The sequence below is a fragment of the Sorex araneus genome, chromosome 4 (genome assembly GCF_027595985.1).
Source record: "Sorex araneus isolate mSorAra2 chromosome 4, mSorAra2.pri, whole genome shotgun sequence".
Lineage (NCBI taxonomy): Eukaryota > Metazoa > Chordata > Mammalia > Eulipotyphla > Soricidae > Sorex > Sorex araneus.
Window position 1 is genome coordinate 26030049 of NC_073305.1, and position 27100 is coordinate 26057148.

At 41.7% G+C, this 27100-nt stretch overlaps 1 protein-coding gene across 4 annotated transcripts in view; it reads left to right on the plus strand.

The window, feature by feature from the left end:
- Window positions 1–1899: 1899 nt before the first annotated feature.
- LRRC3B (leucine rich repeat containing 3B) overlaps window positions 1900–27100 on the plus strand; it is a 103041-nt gene continuing 77840 nt past the window's right edge. The window contains exons 1-2 of one of the 4 annotated variants that reach the window (XM_055136542.1): window positions 2422–2785; window positions 6656–6757. The gene's annotated coding sequence lies outside the window, so the exon portion shown is untranslated. Of the gene's footprint in view, window positions 2033–2421; window positions 2786–6655; window positions 6758–27100 lie in introns of those variants that run through there. The other 3 variants (XM_055136543.1, XM_055136544.1, XM_004603836.3) reach the window with 3 other exon arrangements.

Below are 27100 nucleotides of genomic sequence, written 5' to 3' on the forward strand. Positions count from 1 at the left end.
CTTTCCGAGTCCCTGATCTCCGCGCCTCCCCCTCCGCAGCCCGGCTTCGGAAGCGATTCCCCCCGGAGCGTCTGAGCCTCCAGCCTCCGGGGCGAGCGCCGCTTCGCCTTCCCCAGCGTCTTTGTCTCCGGCTCCGGAGAGGGGCCGCCGCCGCCGCGGCCCGGGGGAGCCCAGCCTTGGCCCCGCACGACCGCACCGCCGGCCCGGGGAGGCGCTGGAGGACGCGCCCCGCGCTCCGCTGCCCGCGCACCCACGCCGCAGCCGCCGCCCGCGCCTCCCGGGAGTCGGCCCGCCCCGCCCGGTCCGGGGTGGGCCGCGGGGGTAGCCGCGGGGTGGGGAGAGCGGCCGCTGCAGCCCGGACGACGCGCAGACCCGGGACAGACGCACCCAACAGCTCCCGGCGCCGTGAGGATGGAGCAGCCGCCCCAGCCCGGGACTGGCGCAAGGTAAGGTGCAGCCGCCTGTTGCTTTGCGAAAAAGCCTGGTACCGTCCCTCTCCACTCCCCGTACCTAGGCAGTCGCTCCCAGAATGGACAGCTAGCACCCCAGTTCTAAGCCACGTCCGAACCCCAAGATTCCCTTTGGACCCTCTCCTGGGGAGAGGGAAGTCCACCCTCTTGGCCCGCGTGAAGCCGGCTGGCAGAAAGACGATTGCCTGCAAACTTTTGTGACCCCCTTCCCCGCGCGGTGCTCACCTGGTGCCCTGCAAGTTGCACGTCTGTGGTCCCATGCACCTTTCCCCTAGCTCTTTCCCGCCCTCCCCCCCGCCGCCCCCAGCCATAGGCATCTGCCCATTTCTCGGTGTGTTGTTGCCAGTCGAGTTTTCACTCTCTCCCCGCAGCTCCTGCTAGAGAGACAAGGCTTCGCACCCAGCCGTGCTTCTACAGCTTGAGCTGCTGGGTAGCAGCCGAGTTGATAGTGAGAGTTGCGACGTGGCGGAGCAGGCTGCGGGACCCCACCCCACCCCCCTGCCCCACACACATACACTTCTTTGGGGCCTTGTGCTGTGCCCCAGAGTCCATACATAAGGCATGCACCTTAGCCTCTGCCACCCCAAGTCGCAAGTCGGTAGGAATCACCCTAGGAGTGATTTGGGGCTGTGCGCCGTGGGGGAACTGCAAAGTACAAATCTGGGTGGGAGAAGTAAGTGGTTGGGGCAGGCAAAGATTGTTGGTTGGGGGTGCGGCACGATGCTGAGGGTGGAGATAGATGAGGCTGAAGCGAGACCGGAGAAAGCGACCAGGCTGCCCCGAGCAGCCGCCATCGGATTAGGAGGGAAAGCGATTTGAGCCCAGAGGGCGCTGGCCCGGGAGTGTCAATACGGGCGGGGGGAGGGGCCTGGCACCTGAGGAGGCGCAGGGAGGCGGAGTGGACCCCGGACCGCCTGGGCCTGGGGAGTTGGGGAGGCAGATTTGTGGGTATATGGGGTGGGGGCGATCTCCCGCTCCAGGAAAAAGAAATCTCCCAGTAAGATTCTGAATGCGTTGGCGTCTTGGGCAGTGACTGGGTGGTCAGATCGAAGCCGGGTGCTTTTCTCCTGGCTCCTTGAGAATCCTAGTCCTCTTCTTGCCCCCAGCACCCGCTTTTGTACAACCCTTTTACCTCCGCAGTCAAATGGGCAGACCCACGACCACCTCCCCTGCCCGCATCTCGAGAGTAAAGCCTGTCTTCACAGTCGAAGGGTGGGACGGGGATTCCTGGCCCCTAAGGGAAGGCGTGTGGCCGGGGGTGGGGGTGGCGGGGGGAGTCCCCAGCGTCAGGCAGGTGCACCCAGGTCTCAGTCGGTTGGAGGAAAGCGCAGGGGCGGAGGCTGCAGTGGGCACCGCCTCCTCCCCCCCCCCGCCCCTCTTCCAATCGCACCTGGGCGGAGCAAGGGCGGGAGCCGAGCCCAGTGCAGCGCCCGGGAGGCCCGCGAGCGCAGAGCTAGAGGGCGTGCGGGGAAACGCGGGACGGAGGGGTGTGGGCGCGGCGTGAGCGTGTGAGGGAACACCCAGCGCCCAGACCCAGGGCCCCCGGCGGAGGTGGGTCTTAGGTAAATCCTTCTGGTTGCTCCTGGCGCGTTTGGCGGATTCCGGAAGGCGAGGTCCTCGCCTCCTTTGCATCCCCGCAAACTGGAGTGCAGGGCCGTTTGCGGGAGGGTGGCCTAGACTGCCGGAGCGCAGGAGGTGCGGTTCCCAGGGTCCACTGGTTGCGGGTGGGGGCAGATTGGGCTGCCGACGGCTGGGAAGACCTCATTTAACCCTTCCCTCTCGGTGTAGGTGCACGCCCCTCTTGTAGCGGCTCCCTTGGCTCAGAGTCCGGTGCCGGGTTCCTACCAGCCCAGTAAGAGAAGAATTGGGGGTTTTGCAAAGGGCTGAAGCTGCGTAAAACCCGCTCGTCGGCCCTCTGCCCTGTTCAGACTTGCCACGTGCAGCTTCTCCGGGCACAGCGGTCTCTGAGCTGGCCCTGTGCAGCCTCCTGCTTGAGCGTTCCAGCGGAGCTCGGGGCAGTCCCCCCCCCCCGCGCCCTTTCCCTGGGCCCCACGCTTGGGCCAGACCCTTCCAGGAGTGACGTGGACTACCCAGAGCTCGGGAAGGAATCCCGACGTCTTTCACTCCAATTCCGGGACACCCCTGGAGCAGCGAGCTCTTTGCCACTGGGTCGCTCCAGGGCCCCGAGGAGCAGAAGCGGGGATTCCCCTGTGCGCAGGCTCCACCAGGTGCAGCTGGAGAGCACAAAGGCCACACCCTCACAGGTCGGCGTCGTGGGACTGAGTCTGGGCTTCTGTCTTTTCCCTGGATAAGAGGTAGGCTCCCGGAATGAAGCGCCTGGTTATAGCATCAGGCATCTTGTTCCTTTCGGGCTGCTTGCCTCCTGGTTATGTGCTCAGGCCACTTTCCTTCGCAGGTGGGAACAGGTGGGAGCATGTCACTTGGGAGCTATGGAGGGAAGACATTCAAATCCATGTCAAGTGGGTAATTTGGAGTTGCTAATCTCTTCTGGCAAAACAGGCGGTGGTAGGAGTAATTAGGGCTAGCCCTGAATGTTACTCTGGACTGGGCACTCTGCTGGGGATGTTCTGCATTTTGTTTCCGTTTTAATCCTTCAGCAGGTCCCTGGAAGATAAAGTTGTTTTCTCCATTTTACTGGAGAGAAAACTAAATCAGGGAGAAATATAGTCACTTGTTCATTTCATTCAGCCAGAAAGTGGTAGGGATGCATGCATATGGCTGACCACAGAGAACACTAACGGTGGCATGTATATCACTGTAATCCCGTTGCTCATAGATTTGCTCGAGCGGGCACCAGTAATGTCTCCATTGAGAGACTTGTTATTGTTTTTGGCATATCTGATACGCCAAGGGTAGCTTGCCAGGCTCTGCCATGAGGGTGGAATACTCTCCATAGCTTGCCGGGCTCTCCAAGAGGGGCAGAAGAATCGAACCCGGGTCAGCCTCGTGCAAAGCAAATGCCCTACTCGCTGTGCTAGCGATCCAGCCCTGATATATATATATATATGTATATATATATATATATATATATATATATGTAGTGTGTCTTCCAATCCTCTGCTTTAATTCCCAGCGGCATATATATAGGAGTCCTTACTTGTGGACCCCTGTGGTCACTGTGTGGAGACTGGAAAGTACACATTGCCCTGTCCTTTGGGATACAGCTTGGTGTGTGATAGGGTTTCCATCCTGGGAACAAACTTAAGGAACTGCCTGCTGGCTTAGAACTTTTTCCCCAAGCTGTTTTGGTTGCATTCCCTTTCTAAATATGAGCTGAGATTTGCTCTGTGGTCACAATTGTAGAAACTGCATTTAGCAAATGAGATCATTTCTAGAGATTGAATCACAGAACATTAGCAGTCAAAGAGATCTCAGGTATTTTCCCTACCAGGACAGAGGCAGGGAGAATTTCTATGATAAGTATAAGGCATGTAAGGCTACTTTGTGTGTTTATAGCATAACTACCACTAGAATCATTGTTTTCTGACCCTTGGTCAAAACTAACTTAGTGTATAAGTCACTCTAAGTAATGAATAGACTGTCACAAAAGCAATTATTTTAAGGAAAAAGAAAACATTAACAGTAAAATATTTATGCCTTAAAATCAATGCAAATTAACTGTACAACTTTTCAGATGGTTCTAAGTAACATGAAATGAATTCTCAACCATTTTAGCTAAGTCATTTTATTTAGTTGAGCGACTCTGTCCTGCTCCAATCCCAAGTGTTTGTGAAGATAAGAGAAAATGTAGGACATCAGAGGGAAAAATCCTCCAGAAGACAAAGGAATAAATTGGTATTATTTCTTCTGAATGTCTAACCCAAGTGTTAAACTTTAGGCTGATATAAATCTGAAGCAAAACAATATCATTTTATTGGAACCTATTTACTACAGGCCAGACAAAAGGAAAAATCACTGTTTCCTCACTCCTAAGGCCCTTCAACAGGACTTTCTTCAGCAGCTTTTGTATCCCATATACTCAATACTCTATCCAAAGTAGGATAGAGCTTTAGTTTCTAAAACAATCTGTGTATTTTTTCTGTATCATGGTATCAGTAGATCCTCCCATCCTAAAGAAAACCAACAAAAATTCAGAAGAAGAGAAAATGAGAAAAGATTGGGGAAAGGCTAGTAATTAGAGTCAAGTCTTGGGGTGAGAGTCAGAAGCAGTTGTTGGAAAGTTATCTGGAAAGGGATTTATATCCCTGGTGCTGAGAAAAGCCAGAGCAGAAGCCCTCGTGGGCAGTGACTGGAAATGGGGAAGAAAATGTGAGTAAAAATAAATAAAATTGTAAAGGGTACTGGGGACATTGGAGAACAGCTTGGTACCATAGATGGAAAGATCCTACTCTTTCCTCTGCCCTTCTCCCTACTGACTCTGTCTTGTATTCTGTGTTGATTGAATGATCTGAATCCCAAGACTTTCATTATCTCAAGGAAAAAGTTTACTAAAAAATGCAGGTAGACCCTCCCCTACTCTTCAGGGAGGACCTGTAAAATCTAGATCATTGAGTGAACGAAATAGTATAGCGGGTAAGGTACTTGCCTTGCATATAGCTGACCTGGGTTGGGTTCGATCCCTGACACCTTGACACTGCCAGGAGGAATCACTGAACACAGTGAGTAAGCCCTGAGCATGGTTGGCTGTGCACCCCTCAAATAAAGTAATATCTCCATCACCCGATCAGGGTAAACCTTCTTTCAGTGGTTGAGTTGGGTAACAGCAGTGTTAGAGCATCAAAGATATAACAGTGAAATTAGGCATAATAAATAGAATGAGTAAAGAAATGGCTGTGTTTAGGCACCAAAAAAGAGTTCATTTGGGCCTGGGCAGTTATCTTGATTCTCAAACTAACTTTTTCAGCATGGCAAGGAGTTAGTTGTAACTTCAGTCTTTCCTTATGGTTCTCACCCTATCTACTTATTTTACTGAGTTGTCTGGAGTACAGTATGAAAAAGCTCACACAGCATTTGTGTTGGAGCAATTCTTTAAGGCAAGTATTTCTCTTATGTCATACGAATATGAGTTTCTTTACAGTTGAAAAAAATGCTGTTAAACACCATGCTTTGGGAGAAAGGATATGAAAAATGGGATACAGTAGATAAATGTGTTTTCACAGTAGAGAAGATGCAAATTAATAGTCTCTTTTTGGATAGGAGATTCAAAAATTATCATCAAAACCTAGCGCAACTGAACTTGACCTGTTAGGTAACATGATTCTCTGGAGTTTGAAGAAAAACAAAAAGAGCCTGAAAGCTTTGTCCTTGGGTTTTGTTTTAAATAAATATGTAAAACCTAGCTGCTTGCTCTTCAAGCCTGTGTTCTCCCCTGAATATGTGTCTTGCTCTTTGCTTGCTTTTCCTCTCTAGAGAAATCTGTGTTCTCTCTTTATCTCCCCTCACATCTTTTTAGATAAGCTTCCTTCAATAAAAACTATCTCACTTCATTAAATATATAGGTTTACATATACAGCAATAGATATACGTAATACCTTGATATTTCACACCATAAATTTAGATTTTAATCCATAAGATCATAAACTCAATATTAATTTCATGTGCTGATTATGACTTTGATTTTCTACAAGTGGTTGAAAACCATAAGGAGAGCTCCTATATGTGATGACTAGTATAATAATTTTCATTCAAATTTAGTGAGATGCTACATCCCAAATTAACATAGGAAATGATCATTTTTTATTATAATGAAATCTTAATTGGCTTCAAAGCTGGCAGTCTCAGAACATACTACCAAAGAGTATGCTACTAGTAAGGACTATATGGTTCATATAAAATAAACTAATTAATAAACACTGAAGGAGACCCACACCCCACATTTTTGTTTATGAAGATAAATGATAGATGAGTAAAATTTATGAAATGTCTTGTTTCCTTTTACTCTCTAGACATTAAGATTCTTCTTGTTTCCTTGTCTCCTGCAAGTATCACTACACTTTCAGACAATTTTTTTTTCAACAGGCAAGGAGCCTTTTATTGAAAATAAAACAAATGTGAAAACTAAAATAGTGGGACACATTCTCAAACGTGGAGTGATTTCTTGAAAAAAATTGTGTTTTAAAATGTAGATCAGTTTGTTGATTTCTTTTCCTCCTCTTTCTTTTCTTTCTTCATATCCTCTCCTTCTTTCTTCCTTTCTTTTTTAGGTCATTGATAGAATTTTCAGTCTGCATCTAAGTATTCAGTGCCTTGCTGGGAGAGACGGCTGTTTCAGGACAAATATTTCTCCTGGTGAGGGCAGGGAGAAGGTACTGTGCACTTGTCTATTTGTCCAAAGCTAAAGCACAAAGGTCACAAAGTCCCATTGGCTTTGCCTCTTGGTCTCAAGCCTCAGTTCTGATTTAGAAAAGTGAGTCTTGCAGACACTGCTTGCAGGGGGCTCGTCCAGTGAGCAGTGACTAAGCAGTATACTTTCCTCTGGCGGCATTGGGAATTTAAGCAGAGAAGAATCCTGGTCCAGTCTGCTGGCCTTCCCTAGGTGGATGGCCATTAATAACTACCTAATGGCAGTGCTTCCTCTCCTTTCTGCCAAGTATATTTCAGCCTGGATTTGCAATGTTATGGAGCTTCTTCCATTGAGTGTTTTCCTAGGCATATGTTCTGTTAGTCAGACTACTGATCAATAGCTTCTTAAAACTGGTCCCTAAACTAAACTAATATTCTTCCTTGCTGGAGAGTATGGGATAGGTGCTTGATGGTTATTAGTTAGCCACGTCAAGAAGGCCAAGGGGAGGTGGAGTAAGAAATAAGGAATGAGAGAGACTCTACCATCAGGGAAAACAGATCACCCAATAGAAGAGAATCCAGTGTGATTAGCACAGGAAAATTAAAACGATGTATAGTAGTAAGCTGAACATAAAGCGCAAGAAAAAAATAGCAGCAGGGAGCAGATGAAGCACCATTATAAATGCTTTACATGTATGGGACATCTGTACAGGTCCGTCCTGGGTTTGATCCATGGCAAAATAGGGCATCCGAATGAAAGAAGATAAAAGAGTTACTATAGAAGAGCAGAGAGAAAAAGACCTAAAGAGGACATTCATTTTATAAATGAAAATAATGTGCCTAAATCATTCTCAATGTGCTGAGCTCAAAGGCAACTATCTCCCATTCTCTGCACATATTCCCCCGTTCCTTGTTGATTTGGCTTCTCAATAACTCACCAAGGGCTTTTTTTTTTCTTTTTGGGTCACACCCGGCCATGCCCAGGGGTTACTCCTGGCTCTGCACTCAGGAATTACTCCTGGCAGTGCTCAGGGTACAATATGGGATGCTGGGATTTGAACCTGGGTTGGCCGTGTGCAAGGCAAATGCCCTACCCGCTGTGCTATCGCTCCAGCCCCCCACCAAGGGCTTTTAATCTTATTTTTGTCATGGTGCCCTTTGTCAGTTTGACAATGCCTGGGGACCTCAGAATAAGTGTTTATGTACATAAAAGGAACTATGTAGGGATTTAACACATTTTGTGATAAAATTATACATGTGAACTATTGTGTAATATGTGTATAAGACATATTGGTGGGATTCCATCATTTTGATGTAGGGATCAGCATAAATGCTGTGGAGATAACTTAGCACTGTATTGGGTCATGAAAAAATACTATTCATAATAGTAGTAAAATTTCTGGTCACTGCTGTTACTTTAAGGTGTGTGTTCTGCCTTTATAATGAAAACACTAAGTTATGATTATCTAATGTTTTATATGAAGTGATGATTTTGTTTCCACCAGTTAAATGGATGCATCCTTTTAAGTCTATTGGCAAATGTTCTAAAGTCTGTGACCCCAAGAACTCCAGAGAGGGGTTCTGGTGACTATTTTCTACACCTGGAAGAAGAAACTATATCTTAATTGCTTCTCTCTAAGGTTGTAGTTGTGAGATGAAATGGTGTTGGGCAAAATATAAGAGATTTCTCCTGGAAGTATTTATTTATTTTTTGTCTCTGTCTCAGGAGCAAATTTTACTTCTTTGCCCAATGCAGTGGTTTTATTTTCTCTATTAATTGGGATCATAGTTGTGGATCCTAATGGGCATTTGGAAGTAAAGAACACCTTGAAATGAAAGAGGCTGGCACTGTAACTTTACTTAGATATGCTTTGTTGAAAACCAGAAAATGGGCTTTCTGGAGGTAACTATAGCCTCTTGCTTCTGGGTAAATATTGCCTTCATTTAGTGCCTCGTTGTTGCTGTGTCAGCTGCTCTTAGCCTTGGCCAGTTTCGTCTCAGACTAGTATTGGATTATCAGACCATGTTGCATTTCAGCTGCAAGTTTCAATTTCACGTTCGATGCATTGTTTTCAAAGCAGAGCGGTCATAGTAGTTTCAAAAGATCCTCTTTCTTTCCTTGCCTACTGCCTCATCAACTGTCCTTGACGCAGGCAGGTAGATGGAGATCCACAGGGAAAGCCAGATTTCGAAGAATTCTTAAGCCGAATAACAAGGCTTTGGATGATGAAGAGGGGACCGTGGTCATGGAATGTTTCTTAAACAGATGGCTCCCATTGTCCTGTACTGGGGAAGATGACAGGATGTCCCTGCTCCTGGAAATCACCATGTTTCTGTTTGTTCTGACTGGTGAAGTGGAACCTGCTTAGTAAAAAGAAACACCTCATCAAGGAAAGCTTTGATTTTGCAGGAATCATCATATCAGAAAACACCTTTTTTTTTTCCTTAAAAAGTTTTATTGGATCACTGTGAGATACAGTTACAACCGTGCATGATTGTGTTTTAATCAAACTCTGCTCGAACACCCATCCTTCCACCAGTGCACATTGTCCACCACCACTGTCCCCAATGTCTTACCTGCCACCCCCAGCCCACCCCATTCCCTGCCTCTGTGGCAGGTACAATCCTTCCTACTCTCTCTCTAGTTTTGGGCACTGTGACTTGCAATACAAATACTAAGAGGTCATCGTGTCTAGTCCTTGGTTTACTTTCAGCTCCCATCTCCCATCCTGGGCTACCCCCCCTCCAATAATCATTTACTTAGTGGTTCCTTCTCTTTTGCAACTGCCTTTTCCCCCAGCACGTGGGGCCAGCTTCCAAACCCATGGTGTGATCCTCCTGGCCCTTATCTCTACTGTCCTTAGGTGTTAGTCTCATATTATGCTATTTTATTTTCCAAAAATGAGTGCTGTCATTCTGTCTGTCCTTCTCTTTCTGATTAATCTCACTTAGCATGATACCCTCCATGTTCATCCACTTATATGCGAATTTTATGATTTCATCTCTTCTAACAGCTGCATAGTATTCCATTGTGTAAAAGTACCAGAGAGAAAACACCCTCTTGATGCTTCTGTGACTACCTAACTGGGAGCCAGACCACCTGGTTTTGGCACTGACATGCATCCTAACCAGTTTATTGGTTAGTTTAGTTGACTCCTCTGTGCTCATACTTTCCTTTCTGACAATATTCTAAAACCTATTCCAGCCCATGGTTAATCAAGTCATGGTTAATTATGTCTGACTCTTTGTAGTGTGTAGTCCATCTAATGACACCCCTGTTTAGAGATTCACAGTCATTTTACTGAGCCCTCTAGCCTTATGTGTTTCAGATCAAACAATGCTACATGCATACTACAATACTGAGGCTCTGATGTACCTGGGACACTTCTGTTGCTTGAATAAGTGGTTAGCCTTGGGAGGAAAGAGAATGGAAGACTAGCTGACAGATCAACACATGATGAGAGTAAAGGGAAAGAGTGACACACTTGGTAGCTTGTCCTGCAGCAATAATTGTCACTAAGAAATAATGTGGGAAAGATGAAGGACAACTTCCTAAAATGTTGACTATATGATCTTCTGAACCATTTATTTATTTATTTGTTTCTTTATCTATCTATCCATCTATCTATCTATCTATCTATCTATCTATCTATCTATCTATCTATCTATCTATCTATCTACCTACCTATCTATTTGTTTGTTTTAACCAACATTGAATCATATCAGTCTTTGTTAAAATGTTTCAGGCTACTTTCAGTTGGTTAGAGAACTATTATTACCTTAATACAGTTGAACAGGTCCATCCTCAGATAGTCCTGTCTTTTTCTTTATCTTATTGTCCTTGGCTATGCCCTGGGATACAGGGCTTGTGTGTTGCTTCTGGTTAACACTAGCAGTTGTTCACGTTTCTTCTCTCCAGCTCTGTCCTTCATTATATTAGGTTGGGAGCCTGCGATCACTTATGGCAGAAGAATTTACTTCATAGAATCTGACAGACATTACAAGTTTATGCTTTTTCCACAGTTTGCTCAAATTTATCAGCTCATACTTCTGCCCCAGTCCTACCCCAGATGTTGCATTTGTTACAAGGAAAATGCTCTTTCTCTGGTCTCTCCACTCTCATTCTCGATTCCTGGTGTTCACCAACCCCATTTCTTTTCCTTATTCACCTGCTTTGTTTCCTCTCCTTTAACTGGCCATTTTCTTATTCAGCTCCCCATCTTCTGGAGGTCTCTAGGCTCAGTTCTAATTCCTCTGCCATTTAACAGATGAATTAATTACTCTAGGAAAATTTTTTTCTAAGTTTTTATTCACATCAGTGTTCTATGTGTAAAATGGGTATACTAGTACATACCAGGACTGGAGCTGAGTTGTAAATTATATACCTTGCATAAATGAGGCCTGGATTGGTCATCTTTCTATGACTATAATAATACTTAGTATATATTGATATTAAGGATAAGAAGTTATTAAGAGTTTATATGAATGAACATAGATAAGGCACTTTGATCTCTGGCCAGTGACAAATACTACATAGGGCTTTGATTTGAGTGTTAATCAGAACACCACGTGCCTTGTGCCAAATGTGCACATGGGAAAAGTTTTGTAAAGTGAGCTTGAGAAAATGTTCAAAAGCCCTGCCCAAAGACTGGTGATTAGAATTGATTTCACGGTATAAGGGACATTGGGAGTAATGCCAGAAAAATGATCAATCTTTGCTCACCAGGTTTCCTTCCTGTAAAGAGGGATGTCTTGTGAGCTCAGTCCCAAAAGAGCAGACAGTGTGGATTGAAGGCTTCATGTAGCTGAGCAGAGTAGGGTGGGCCCAATGGACTTGATCATGCCAGAGTGGGCTGTAGTCCTCTCCTTACCTTGGCCTCTGCCTGTAACAGTAGAGGTATGACTTTGGACTTTCCAAAGTCCAAATATCTGCTTTTGTTAAATCTTTCTATGATGTTGAGTGGTAGAACTAATTCAGCTCACAGCCAGACAGAATAAAAAAATTGAACACTTCTAGAGGCTCTCACTAGCCTTCCTCAGAAGAATGGAGCTGGTATAGTATGTTGAGATTGGTCATTGCAATTCCCGATATTAAGCATGATTCTACCATTAGATGTGTGACCATTGATGAAAAGGTCCCTGAAAATCTCAGAGCCCTTAGTTCCCTGGCAAATAGCTCTCATGGTTCTTATCCTACATAGCTTGCTGTGAGAAACTTTCTAGAGTCTCCAGGTGAAGCTCCTGGAAAGAACCAGACACGAGCTGGAATTATCCTGAGTCCCCTGTGTGCTGTGGCAGAGTCACACACTCAGTACAGCCCCCCAGTGTGACTTAAGTCACTCAAAGATACCAGAATGTCCTCACCTGCCTTTTATAATTTTAACAATAGATGGGGGAAGAAAAATGTAGGAGTATTTTCCCCGTTCATTCTGTTAAAAACATCAGAAGGAGTTTGACATTCCATTTTGGAAGTCTGTATGCCAGAGAGCCAGCTCAGAGTTATTGATGCTTCTGCGTGGATTCAAGATCGCGGGAAAAGGTGCTCTCTGTCTCTCCGTGGTGTGTGTTGATTGTTTCGTAGAGGTGGAGGAGGACTGTGAAAAGAACTCAGCTGTATTAGGTGTCAGTCAGGGTCCTGTCAAATCTGTGCTTGCATTTGTGTGATTTCCCCTTTTGATCCTTTTCTCTACCAGGCTGGCTTTTATCCTGCTGGCTTTTAAGGAAATGAAACTTTTGAAGAGTCAAATTATTTCTAGCTAAGGAGCCCAGCTTGGTGGAGGTGGCTTTCGCGCAGCAAAGAGGTGGAGGTGCACGCAGCTTACTTCAGCAGCCCTCGTTAAAAGCAATCCGTAATTGCTGCTTTGCAGAATCCTCCAATTTATGATAATGCATCAGTTCTTTGCATTTTTCTGGTTTCTTGTTATCTTTATTTTGTTCTGCTGTCTGGTTTCATGTGATCATGTCAAGCTTCAAAGGCCTTGAATTAAGAATATCTGACTTCCCAGGCCACATTAGCTATGAGATCTGGCCTTGTTGCAGAGATTTTACCACCTCTGCTTTAAGTACTCTGCTGAATCTCAGAGTCTATTTCAGTCGCCTTCGAGGTCCAAATATTTGGGCTCTCAGACTTGAGAAATTTGATGCTCCCATGGTTCTATTAGCCTGTTGGTGTCAAGAATCTTGTCTTCCCTAATGGATAAACAGGCATCAGAGCTTCAGTTGTACCAATGACATGAGTGAAGGGTATAGTCATATATCCCAAACACAGACTGAATACAACTGAAAATATGAGATCTAAGCTGCAACTACTGAAACTTTGTAATGTGCCAGACAAGTTGACAGGAGGGGATGGGGTGGGGAGGAAATATGGGAACACTGGTGGAGGGAAGTTGACACTGCTGGTGAGAATGGCATTGAATATTATATGCCTACAAAACAACTATCAGTGAATTTATTTAATAAAATATTGAAAATATGGGGTGGAGAGATAGCACAGCGGTAAGGGCGTTTGCCTTGCACACGGCTGACCCAGGTTCGATTCCCAGCATCCCATATGGCCCCCCCGTGCACCACCAGGAGTAATTCCTGAGTGCATGAGCCAAGAGTAATCCCTGGGCATCGCCAGGTGTGACCCCAAAAGCAAAAAAAATTGAAAATAATAATAATACTAAAATGCAATAAAAAGAAGGTTCTTATCTTTCCTAACCACTGCAGGTATTGAGTCCCAGAAAAGCCATAGCTACATAGTCACATCTTAGCTGTTAAAGCTCTAGCCCCTAATATTATTATATGGAGGCAGGCCCTTGGGAAGTAATTTGATTACCTTTGAGGAAGGGCCCTCATGATGGGATCAGAAGTCTTATAAAAGATAGGAGAGAGCTTTCTCTCCTTCTACCCTCATTCACTGATAAAAGGCCATAAAGAACACATCAAAGCATTTCTTTCTGCAACTTAAGGAAAAATTCCCCTCTAGGCTTTGATGGTGTGCACTTCTTGACTTTGGACGTTCAGTCTCCAGAACTATGAGAAATAAATTCCTGTTGTGTAAGTCTAAGTCTATAATATATTTTGTGGCACTTAAGTGACTAATGCAGGAGGCTACTATAAATTATTTAGGAACATTTAGCCACCTTATGAAACATCACTGAGTAAATATGTGCTAGATTGATACTAGGGTATCTGATATTGACCAATAGTTTGGCTTATAGTTGGCTTGTGTAATGAATGAATAGGCATTCATGAATTGGGTAAAAAAAATCCAAACATTGGAAAACACTTCATTTGAGTTTGGGGACTTCTAAAATCATGGTTTGATATAAAGGAAAATAATGTTTTGAGGTTACATATATATACACATATGTATATATTTATATAGAGAGATATATTTATGTATGTATATACCTATATATTCATACATATGCTACATATATATCCATATATTGTGTATATATGTGTATATACCACCAAGCTATTAGTTGCCTGTACATTTTTACTAGTTTACCCCACAGGGACATAATGTAGTAAAACAAATAGAGTCAGCATACTTTTCTATTTACCCAGCACACAAGCAAATGACTGCTTTTAAGCATTTGTAATTTCATTGAGATCTTCTAGAACAATTGTTCTTAAAAGAGATGGGTTGCTGACCTACCTAAACCTAATTAACTTAAATTTAGTAAAATAGCAAAGAAAGATCATTTCTTTGTTAGAGAAACACATAACTGTATAATGAAAGTATGTCTGAGATTCTTTTAAATTCCTAATTCCCAACTGGTGAGCAGCCATAGAAGAATATGATTTTCTTCTGAAAAAAAAATGGCAATGCAGATCCTTTCTTATTCCTTTGAGAAATCCTCACACACTACAAGGAGTTTTCCCGGTGGCTTTTGCCATTTGAGAATGGGGAAGCTATTTCCTCAAGATTCTATTCATCTTTATTCATAATCTGGGTGCAGATGAGTTCAAAGTATGTGGGTGTGAATTTGAAGAGTCTGAAGTACTTAGGTAACAGTTGGCATGCCAGTTGTGTAATGAAGTATGTGTATTGACAATATTAAATTGTGAGCTGAATCTTGGTTTGGGTGTTAAAATAAAACAAAACAAAAAAAACCCCACAAAAACGCCCTGAGTACTGCCATGTGGGATCACCACAGTGCCAAGCCAAGCACCACAGCGTCAGGCCTGCAGTGCCTTCAAGCTGATCCTTGCCCGGGAGTAGCCTCTAGGCCCCCCAGGTCCTTCTGGAGGTAACTCCTACAGAAAAATTTTTAAAAAGAACAAAACATCCAAAGTGACTGTGTTGTTCTATGCTAGAGGTGTTTCCAAATTTTGTGCCAACAGTGCTGAGAAATCAAGGCCCCCAGTCTATAACCCTTTCAGCAGCCTCGCCGGAGCCTACCGCATCAACCCCACAGAACTCATCTTAACTGGAAAGTGCTGTAGTGTTTCTAAATATACTTTCATATTGTACTCAACTGAAGAAAATTGCTTCAGTAATAAAATGTAAGATATTTTAATTCACTTTTCATCTTGACGGTAGAAGAGCCAACTGATTTCTAGAAAGATTAATGGTAATTTATTGAGTTAGTAGGAAGTTACCGTTTGCTTCCCGATCTCCAAAACCTCTAAGTCAGCATCAGCTTCTAGGGCTTTCTCAGGAAAAATTGTGCAATATTGCTTCTTTAAAATATTGTGTTCCTTTATTGACTTTGCCATTTGTTTGTGCTTATGACAATAGAGAATTAAGACAGAGAAATATTTTTCCTCAGTGGTGGATAAAGTCATAGGTATGAACAGACTGAGACAGTGCTAGAGGGCATTTGTGGGTTATACACAAAGTACCTATTTCTAGAGAAGACACATGATATTCATGGTTCTGTACTGGTATTTTAATATCTATATGGGGGAGTTCGGTAACCATTTTCCTGCCATGCATCCTTTTAGCTATTCAGTGAAGGCAATATGTCTTAGTATATTTATTTATTGGGCCCATATATATATATATTATATATATATAGTATGGGGTGATATAGTTTCAGTGTGGCCTAAATCTCTGACCCCAAAATAAAATAGTTTTTTTTCAGAAAGGGATATTTATTTATGTGGTTTTTTTTTTTTGTTTGAAAGTCACATCTAGCAGTATTTGGGGGCTATTTCTGGCTCTGTGCTCAGAAAATACTTCCCATGATACTGAGGGAAATGTGTAGTACTGGAGATTAATCCAGGTCTCATGCATTCAGCTTGTTAAATCATCTCTCTAGACCAGACTTTTTTTGTTTTTATTTTGTTTTGGGGCCACACCCAGTGATACTCAGGGGCTACTCCTGACTCTGCTCTCAGGAAGAATTTATGGTGTGTATGGGGGAGAATATTGGGGTGCTGAGGATGGGACCCAGGTCAGTTGCATGAAAGGCAAACACCCTAACCACTATACTATCTCTCCAAGCCCCAAATTAATATTTTTAAATGTGACTTCAAGTATAAAGGATTATAGAAAAACAGACACAGCAAACATAAATTACACAGCTTCTCACAGAATTTATGCATACTTATTTTACTCTCCAATATTAATAATATCATTGATATTAAACAAGCTAAATAACTTACATCAGCATTGAACTCAATCATCAGATGTGTTAGAAGATTCCTGACTTGTATTAGAGGTATAATCTCGATGCTAATCATATTTCAAATGGCACTGCTTACTTATGAAGAATCAAAAGTCCTCATTTGAACTGTCCAGTTCTGTGAACCTAAGAAAACTATAATTTAAATGATGGACTTTTCCCTATGACTCCATGAAGAATAAGCAAGAGTAGATAGGGAACACCATAAAGTGTTGTGTATCGATCTCTTAGTAAGAAGCTTCACTTTTCCCCTCCTATACCTGAAGACTACTTGGTGAGAAGAGGACCGATTGTTGTCTCCCACTATAAAGAGGTTCTAGTTAGGAAGAATTAACTCTGATGATTTTAAATTCAAGGTGTGTATAAATGGTCACTGTCACTATCATCCTGTTACTCATCGATTTGCTCAAGCGGGCACCAGTAACATCTCCATTGTGAGACTTGTTGTTACTGTTTTGGGCATATCTTATACACCACGGGTAGGTTGCCAGGCTCTGCTGTGTGGGCGAGATACTCTCAGTAGCTTGCCGGGCTCTCCAAGAGGGACGGAGGAATCGAACCTGGGTTGGCCGCATGCAAGCAAATGCCCTACCCACTATAGTATCGCTCCAGCCCATGTATAAATGATATTTCAGGATCTCTGGAACACTATATAACTGTGTAAAAAAAAATCAGCGATTTTTATTGGTGATGCCACAAGTGCTGGTACTCGCTGTGTAGTCTCTTGCCTACATTTAAAATTAAGAGAGTGAGGAGTCATTGAGCCCTTGGGAAAAAGAGGGCATACAATGCTGGTGGGTGTGGTGTTGGAATGATGTGCATGAGAAACTAATAGCACACTAAACCACAGAATTTCAATACTTTTAATTAAAAAATCACTTAGGAAATTGAAAAAGAAGTTAAAGTTAATAACATGAAAGGAAATGACAAATTCCAAAAGTGGAAACTTTTTTTCCACTCATCAATTGGAAGTGGGGATCAGAAACCACCTATCAGAAAAGAATTGAGGACCTACTGCTTTCTAATCCTGACCTTGTTGCCAGGCCATGGGTGAGAAATCAAAATTCTTGTCTCAGCATGTGGGTGAACATCTGAGAACTGACTCAGTATCTGTGGCTCTGGAGACTGGGCTACCATGGTTAGAGTGACTGTGAAGCTCAATAGTTAATTTTATTTGTGATTCACTTAGATTTAAATAAGCCTAATACTCCGTTCATATTGGAAAGTGTTGACAGATTATGTGAAACAACTTGGATATGTGAAGCTCAGTTTTCTAATGTTAATTTTATGAAATCTAGATATAGGTCAGGTATTTCTGACTAAATGTCAGTGTCTAAAGTGCACTGTGGTGGATGTTTAAGATAAACACTACATTTCAAAGACCTTGTGGAAAAGCTCAGTAAATTGTAACTTGCTTATTTGTCAAAATGACTTTGGATCTATTGAATTTAGTGAAATATATTATTTACCTTAATTTTACCTGTTTTCCTCTTTTTCATGTCTATTGTGGCACTTTGAAAATTTTGTTATTTAAGGAGTAATTTTTCATTTCTTTTGGAGAGTGCAGTTCTATTTAAGACTGTTTAGAATGTCGCTATTTATGTTGTCATGAAATATTTTTGAACTTCTTGGAACATTATGTTGTAAAGGGAAATATATATCCCTCTATAAATTTGTCACTCTTGGAGTCTTGAGACTAACTCTTGTAGGATACTATTATTTTGGAACCAATGTTTTCCAGATCTCATTTCTTTTCTACCTCTTCCCATGAGAGAGTGAGTGGTTGTAGGTTCCTTCATAAAAGAAACCTTTGGGGTTTCAAATCCAAATCTGCTGTTTATACACCCTCAATCCCTCTCTTATTTCAAAGTATCAGAACCACCCATCTGTCACTGTCACTGTCATCCCATTGCTCATCAATTTGTTCGAGCGGGCACCAGTAACGTCTCTCATTGAGAGATTTATTGTTACTGTTTTTGGCACATCCAGTACGCATGGGTAGCTTGCTAGACTCTGCCTAGTGGGCTCGATACTCTTGGTAGCTTGCTGGGCTCTCCGAGAGGGGCGGAAGAATCGAACTCGGAGAGGGGCAGAGGAATCAAACGCATGAAAGGCGAATGCCCAACCGCTGTGCTTAATCACAGTGATGGATGTAAATATTGGTGTTACTGAGATTATTCAAAGCATTTTCCCACTGGTTCTCAGGGTAGACACATCACTATTTTAAGTAAAAACAAGAAGCACTTTGTTTGTCTCTAGGTATGAAACCAATCATAATACTTAGGTTGAATTTTCTTAAATTCATTGTTACCCAACAGAAGAGGACTTCCTTTTATAATACCTTTTCTGACTCTCATTTGTCATAAAACCACTTTGGTTGTTATTTTCATGTTATCTCTCAGGGGCCCACACCTTGAGATGGGTTTTTAACATGGTGATCACCCAGCCCTCCTCTCCTTCCCCGGAAATGAGGGCAGAACTAAGAAGCACAGACGCACAAATCAGAAAATCGTTTCTGACCTACATATCTACTCAACAACTGGAATTTGGAATTTCATTTTTAGTCTAAAGGCAAGCAATAGACCACTACTATTATGAGCATATGTAACATAACCAACAATAAACATAGCTTTTAAAATATCATACCACCATTGTCCCAGAAATCCCTAATTCTCACTCCCCACTTATTTCTTGGCTGGGGGTGGGATGGAGCATGGAATTTTAAGAGGTGCTTAGGGAATCCAGAGTACTCTGGAAAAATATTATGACAACCAGGCTGGCAATTCAATTCTAGGCCTGGTAATATAGTACTGCTTGGATACTGTGGTATTGGAGTCCACAAGGTCACCCCTTGCTCTGGGCTCCCAGGGATACACCCTATAGAACATAGGATAGTGGCCGTGGGAACTGGAACTATACCAAGTGATACTCAGAAGGCAATTGTGTGGTTGCAGGATATCAAATGCAAGTAGGGTTTGATACCAAACTCTAATCCTTGCACCAAATTCCAAGTTCTTAAAAATGCTATTTATGAGGCATGTCTAGAATATATGAGCAAACAATGAGAGAGGGATACATAGGCATGGTGTGAACATTTAAACTCTCTAAAAACTTTTGAGATATTCTTGTTCTAGATTTAGGGGTTTTGTTCATCTTTTTCTATGAATTTATTTGTTTGGTTTTTTTGCTTACCCACTTTTATTTTTCCTTTTCTCAAGCCCTGTCTTTTTCTTAGAATTCTTTGATAAGCCCATCCTAAGGGCTTTTTCTAATTAGTGTTCATCATTTACCTTCAGGGTACCATATGGTCTGTGCCTCATAGATGGAAGTTCAGGAATAAGTGTAGATAATTAAATGAAGACAGGAAATTAATACCCCTGCCCCAGGTTCTTAAAAGAAAGATGTTAAATCACAGGAATAAAATTTCCTGACTCAACCCCCCTTGGGAAGCCTCTTGGGAAGTTTAGTTCTCTCAAAGTGCCTCAGACTCTTATTCTGAAGGTTTGAGTGGTATCTTAAAACCTGCATTTTTATGGTCTTCATTGTTCTCCTTGTTCCCTGACTTCCTCCTACCAACTAAATAAAAAAATGATGGCATAATTTAAGAATTGCTTCTCTAACTGTCCTTCCATTTTATGTGTGTGATTTAGAAAATATGAAAGAGAGGGGCTCCCATAAAATAAATAAATAATGCAGGGCAGGTTGTAATGTGTGGGTAACTCCAGAACCGAGGTTTATAATCACAATATTCTTTTTGCTGACAGTTCACAAAATGTGTACTAAGGATCCTTTCCTCACCATATATCTGTTAAATTCCTCCCCCAGACCTAGGAAATCAGAATATGTGAAAGGGTAACACTTGAAATCTGCATTTGTCATAAGCTCCCTACAAAATTCTTAGGTCTAGTAAACTTTAAATTCTTTAGACTTCATGTAAACTATCCACCTTAGCAAGATGGGATTCTTTAATGTTATCCTTTCTCATTTATCTTGTTCCCCATCTGACATTTAGAAATCCACAATGCCATATTTATTCTGTCTCCCCTGTGTTTAGGTTATTTAACAAATATGTATCTATTCTAGGGACTGGGTATCCAAAGATATATATCCTGTGATCCCATCTCTGAGCACAGAGAGCTTGCAGACAGAGAGGGGGAAGAGAAATAGGCCTAGAGTGACCGCTGAGCTTTTTGCAGATGCAGAACATTGTGTAATGCTGGGGCAGTGGGGACATTCCACCTGGACCTTGAAGGAATGAAATGACTTAGAAGGAGTGTCAGACTCCCGGGTTGATTCAGGGAAATTGAGGCTGGTATTCCATCCCAAAGAGAGGAGGGAAAGCCCTCCTCTAAATGGAATATTAATTGGAATGTGAACAGAGAAGCAGAGTCATTGTGAATGGTATGGAATAATGGGGCTAGAACGGGAATTGGACCTTACAGCATTATGAAGCTGCTCAGGGGGCAAAGATGTGAATCTGAGAAAAGTCACTGAACAGGGGCCATGAAGAGGGCCCCTGAAAACATTTATAAATGGGACTATCTTGCCCAGTAGTGGTCCTGACTTTATTCTAGATCAGTGGGGCTCAGAAGAGACAGCATCAGCACGTAGATGAGGGAAAGCAGAAACAAGAAAGCAAGGAGCCTGGGAAGATGGTCTGGAATCTGTGCCATCTGGGAAGACAAGACCCTTCATCCTCTGTATACTACCTCAGAAAGTGAGGCAGGAACACGGCGATCCAGGACTTCATTGAGAAAGCTGGTCCCTGCAGAATCCTGCTGTTTCACTTATGCTTCCAATCTCAGATTTCTGTGGAGGTCAGTCTAACAAAAACCTCTCATGGTAGGAAATTGTGAGGAATGTGACCAAGGGGAGCTAAGTTAACGTAATATAATGCTACTGTAGGAACCTTATTCAGTGGTGTGATTTGATGATGCCTATAGAGTGTTTGGGTTGGCAGAGTCAAATGGTAGGTAGGGTGTTAACCCAGGTGAAGAGATAAACCTTAAGTGAATGTCCTGGGGGTACTTTATCCTCTGCAATTTAATGAATATTAAAGGGAAGAATATAAGAAAATAACAATAACTTTATATAACAAAAGAATAATAATTCAAGCAGCGGTTCTAAAGCTCTTGCTATCAGAAATATTTTAAATATTGAATAATTGAAAAACAATTTTATCTGAGTTACAGGTATGTATGTATCATATTTGAAATTAAAAGAGAAATTAAAGCATGTTTATTCATTTAATTAAACAGCAATAAATTTATTAAGTTATAACACTAAACATTTTCACAAAAACATGTATCTGAAAAAAAATATTCAGTGAAAAGAATGTTACTCATTTGTATTTTAGCATATATCTTTACTATTTAACCAAATAAAAGTCTGAGTCTCATATCTATTTCTGCATTTACTCTGTGATGATATTACATGTTGAAAAACCTTTGGAAATCTCTGCAATGCACTTATGGTAGAATAAAAATAGACAAGACAGATTATGATTTTAGTATTATGTCCATAGTATTATGGAAAAAATCTATTTTATGACTATAGTCAGATCATGTTGGTAGTGTTATGTAAAAATGATCTTATGTCCATGGGTTCCCTGTAGGGGTCACAGGGATCCCCACAGTCCCTGTGTCACTCTTTGAGAACTATGGTTGATTGGTTAGAACTTGGTTATTGTGTGGATTGGTAGGCAGCCAGTGAAGCAAGAATTAGAAGAAAACTTGGCAACAGTGTGGTAAGGTCCCTGAGACTCTTCATGAAGGTGTTTCAACTGTAAGGACAAGAGAGCATACTAAGGGAGAAGCCACAAAACTAGGTAAGCAGTGAGATACAGGGATAAAAGATAAGGAATGTCCATAAAAACCTCACGGACCAATGGGTAGCTATATGTGTTTGACCAACCCTTCCTTGAGCTAGTGAGACCATCTCTAAAACAAATGTTTGTGGTGGTCCAGTTCCAGAATCATTATTTGAAGATATCGAGGTAGTTTTGTTATAGTATGATTATATTTTGACAGAAATCTGAATGACTAGGGGGACTGAAAGCATTCTCCAATCACTTCCCTTTGCCACTATATCCTTATGATATTTTCACGTATTTGGAGAATGCTCTTCTCTTTGGGGATAGATACATTTGTAATTAGAAAATCATTTATTCATTTTTAACTTTTTTATTTAATCTCTGTGAGATAGACCCTTACAAAGCTGTTCATGATTAGATTTTAGTCATACAGTATTCCATACACCCATGTACAGTAGTCATATACCCATCCCTCCACCAGTGTCCCAAATTTCCCAGCACCCATGTCCCCAGGTTCCTTCCCACTCCCCTACCCCGTCCTTGCCTCTAGCACTTTTCTTCTTTTCTCTCTCTCTCTCTCTCTCTCTCTCTCTCTCTCTCTCTCTCTCTTTCTGTCTCTCTTTCTTTTGGGCATTGTGATTTGCAATATTGATACTGAAAGGTTATCCCCTTTATCTACCTTTAACCCTCAGATCTTGTCTAGCATGATAATTTCCAGCTATTATTGTCATACTGGTCCCAGTAGAAGATCATTTAGGACGAACTTTGGAAACCATAATGAAGTTTTACATATGCCGGTGTGTGTTTATACATGGTTTATATATATATGTGCATAAATATGGCTTTGCATATGTACATGTTATATATAAAAACCATAGTTTTAGATAAAATTAGCAGTACAAGCTCAGTCTCATTATAGAAATGGGGTATAGACTAAACTAGAGGATATGCATCTGAAGTTGTGAATAGTTTCTAGTCTGCCACTAACTAGTAGAATGACCTCGAATGTCCCAACAGGCACTCTTGGATCTTAATTTACTTGTCAGGGAAATGTGGATGTGTGTGTTTCACAGGTTTCAAAACAGGAGTTTCTGGAGACACTGTAGTTTCATCAGCATCAGAGTTTTTCTGAGCAGTATTTTCCTGAGTTTGCCCATTTTCAGTCTTGCCTGTTGAGTGGCTGGGAAATGAATAGCAAAGCAATCAATCTGATGTCATGGGGACTATAGATAGAAGCTGTGTTTCTCAGGAGTTGCAGGTCTTGTCATTTGTTTGGCTGATGTCCACACTTTGACCTGGCAATCTCGGCATTTTCTCATGTCCTTAGCTCTTGAGAAGAACTTTCATGCCATTTCTATCTACACACACAAGTATGCATACATGTACAGAGAAAAATCTGACCACACTCTATTCGGTTTTTCAAGTACCCTATAGCTATTTAAGAAGTTTTAAATGTGCACAGTTTTGTGTGTGTATGTGTATGCTTTGTCAGAACTGGAAAAATATAGTAATCATAACAAAATCATTTATATTGAGAATATTAGGATAGGAAGGAGTGTGAGGCCTGGTGAGACTGTACAATGGGTAAGGTGCTTGCCTCGAGCATGACTGATCTTGGCTCAATCCCCAGAATCCTATTTTTCAGGGATTAATTAACTAATTAATATCAGGAATAAGCCCTGAGAACCAGAGGGTATGGTCTCCTCAAGTAACTCAAACAGTACTTTGATTGGATATATGGAATTAAAAGAAAAGATTGCAGCAATGATAATATAGGTATTATCTTTAATGTAGCAAGGTTCTTCAAAAAAGTTTGTGAATAACTAACATGTGAGAATGAATATCTTGTAATGACACCTCTAAGAAGTTCAAAAGAGACTCTCTTGTAAGCTATTATCTATGTCACAGTGTTTTTATTCTTCTGTTATTTGGTATTTCAACCAGAAATTTTTTGGAAACTGGAATTATATAATATGTGCTTTAAAATATCAATCATGTTAGACACAATTTTGACCTAGATATAATTAAGGGAAATAGTTAAATGAGCAATTATATGAAAATGAAGAGGGTGTCTACATAACATCTATCCTTTCATGTCACTGTACTAAAAAAGCAAAAACCATGATTTGGGAACCATTTTTTATTAAAATAGACTTAAATATGACAACTGAATATAAGATATCATCCCTAATTGAATTTAGAACAAGTTATAAAACAAAAAAGTAATAAAGGATTTATATAGAAGTTATAAAGTAATTGTTTGGGACACAAGAAAATCAAATGCTTATTAATAAACTCTATGTATTAATTTTAAATATCTTGAGGGTGACACTTGGGATGGGGAAATAGCACAGTGGGTAGGGCATTTGCCTTGCATGTGGCCGACCCAGGTTCAATTCCTTTGCCCCTCTCGGAGAGCCTGGCAAGCTACCGAGAGTATCTTGCTCGCACAGCAGAGCCCGGCAAGCTACCCGGGGTGTATTCGATATTCCAAAAACAGTAACAACAAGTCTCACAATGGAGACGTTACTGGTGCCTACTCGAGCAAATCAATGAGTAACAGGATTGATAGTGACAGTGACAGTGAGGATGACACTTAATGTATAGGAAAGTATTCTTGACCTTAGAAATTTATACTGAAATACTTAAAAATAAAGTGCATCATTCTCTACAGTATATTCTTACATAGTTTAGCCAAAATATACACACCTACATATATGTGTATACAGTGACAAACTGGCTTGTTCATAAGTGCCGAAATATACATTCACAGACGTAAACATTCACATAAGATTTATATATATGAACACATAGACATCCGTGCTCACATCAAGAGATGATGCATGCATACATAGTTCTATGTATGTGAGGGAATGCAAATATGACAAAATATTAACAACTGATTTACAATTTTAAAAAACAAAAAGTTGTAGAAAAAGTATAGCTTTTGAGGTTACTAAGTCTCTGAAATAACTTAAGAATTTTAATGGGTTGCTTAGGTATTTACAGAGGTGTCCAGCTCTTTCATGGGTCCTACCCTGGTTCTATCTCTGGCACTATAAATGATACCCTGAGTACTGTTAGGAGTAATGCCTAAGCACAGAGCCAGGTATGACCCATGCTATCACCTCCCACCCATGTGCAAAAAGAAAAAAAAAACAAAAAAAACCCACAAAACCAAAAAAAAAAAAAAAACCCAGAATTTCATTTTGTAGTTAGAATAACAGGGGTTAACTGAATAACAATTTCTCAATTTTTCTTGAGCTTACCATAAAGCATGCTACATAGGGAAGAGATCACAATAGTTCTATAACTATTCCATTGCAAAGATACCCTCTGTCAGGTAACTACCAGATATAAGATCCAGTAGTATTGTTGAAGGTTTTTAGTAACCATTGTTTTAGCTTTCACCAGCCTCATCAACTTCACTATTGCAGTAGACAAAATGATACTGTTGCATGCATATACAAAAAAAAAACCTCCAGTGAGTTTATAATACTATTCACATAATAGTCTTTATGTGCATTGTCAAAAGTCTTTTAATGGGTATTCACTAGCTACTGTGTTCCAGTAATTGTCCCTTGATGTTGTTGGAAGACCCTCAAGATCCTACTCCTCTAGTGAGAAAGATAAAAATAATCAAGAAAGGAATAAGGTGATTGGGAAAATTAAAAAAAAACTATGTTATATAGAAAGAGAAAATTGTGATGGTAACACCATCAATAGTAGTGAGGCTGGAAAGGCTTCTTTTTTTCTTGTTTTTGGGTCACACCCAGAGATGCACAGGGGTTACTCCTAGCTCATGCACTCAGGAATTACTCCTGGCGGGGCTCGGGGGACCATATGGGATGCTGGGAATCGAACCCGGGTCGGCCGAGTGCAAGACAAATGTCCTACCCGCTGTGCTATTGCTTCAGCCCTGGAAAGGCTTCTTAAGGAGAGGACCCATCATTAACTTCACATGGAAGAATTTTTTTAAAAAAACTTTTGTTAGTGAATCACTGTGAGGTACATTTACAGACTTACAAACTTTCGTGTTTGCATTTCAGTCATACAATGGTCGAGTGCCCATCCCTCCACCAGTGTCCATTTTCCACCACCAATGGTCCCAGCATCCCTCCCACCATCCCCATCCTGTCCTCCCCCCACCCCACCCCGCCTCTGTGGCAGGACATTCTCTTTTGCTCTCTCCTTTCGGGTGTTGTGGTTTGCAGTAGAGGTATTAAGTGGCCATTATGTTTGATCTATGGTCTACTTTCAGCCTGCATCTCTCATCCCAAATGGGCCCTCCTAGCACCCTTTATCCCTTCTCTATCTGAGCTGCCTTTTCCCCTAGCATCCAAGGCCAGATTCTTTGTTTTTTTAATTTTTAAAATTTTATTGAATCACCGTGAGATAGTTACAAGCTTTCATGTTTGGGTTACAATGTTACAATGATCAAACACCAATACCTCCAGCAGTGCACATTCCCCACATTCCCAGGTATAGCCCCCTTTCCCACTCTCCCCCTGCCTCTATGGCAGAGAGTATTCCCCATTCTCTCTCTCTACTTTTGGGCATTATGGCTAGCAATACAGACACTGAGAGGTCATCATGTTCGGTTCATTATCTACTTTCGGCACGATCTCCCATCACAACTGGTTCCTCCAGCCATCATATTCTTAGTGATCCCTTCTCTATTCCATCTGGCGAGGCCAGCTTCTAAGATGTGGAGTAATCCTCCTGGTACTTATCTCTACTGTTCTTGGGTGTTAATCTCCCATTCTGTTACTTTATATTCCACAAATGAGTGCAATCTTTCTACGTCTATCCCTATCTTTCTAACTAATTTCACTTGACATGATACTTTCCATGTTGATCCACCTATATGCAAATTTCATGACTCACATGGAAGAATTTTATTTTTTATGTTACTGCTCTTTATGCCT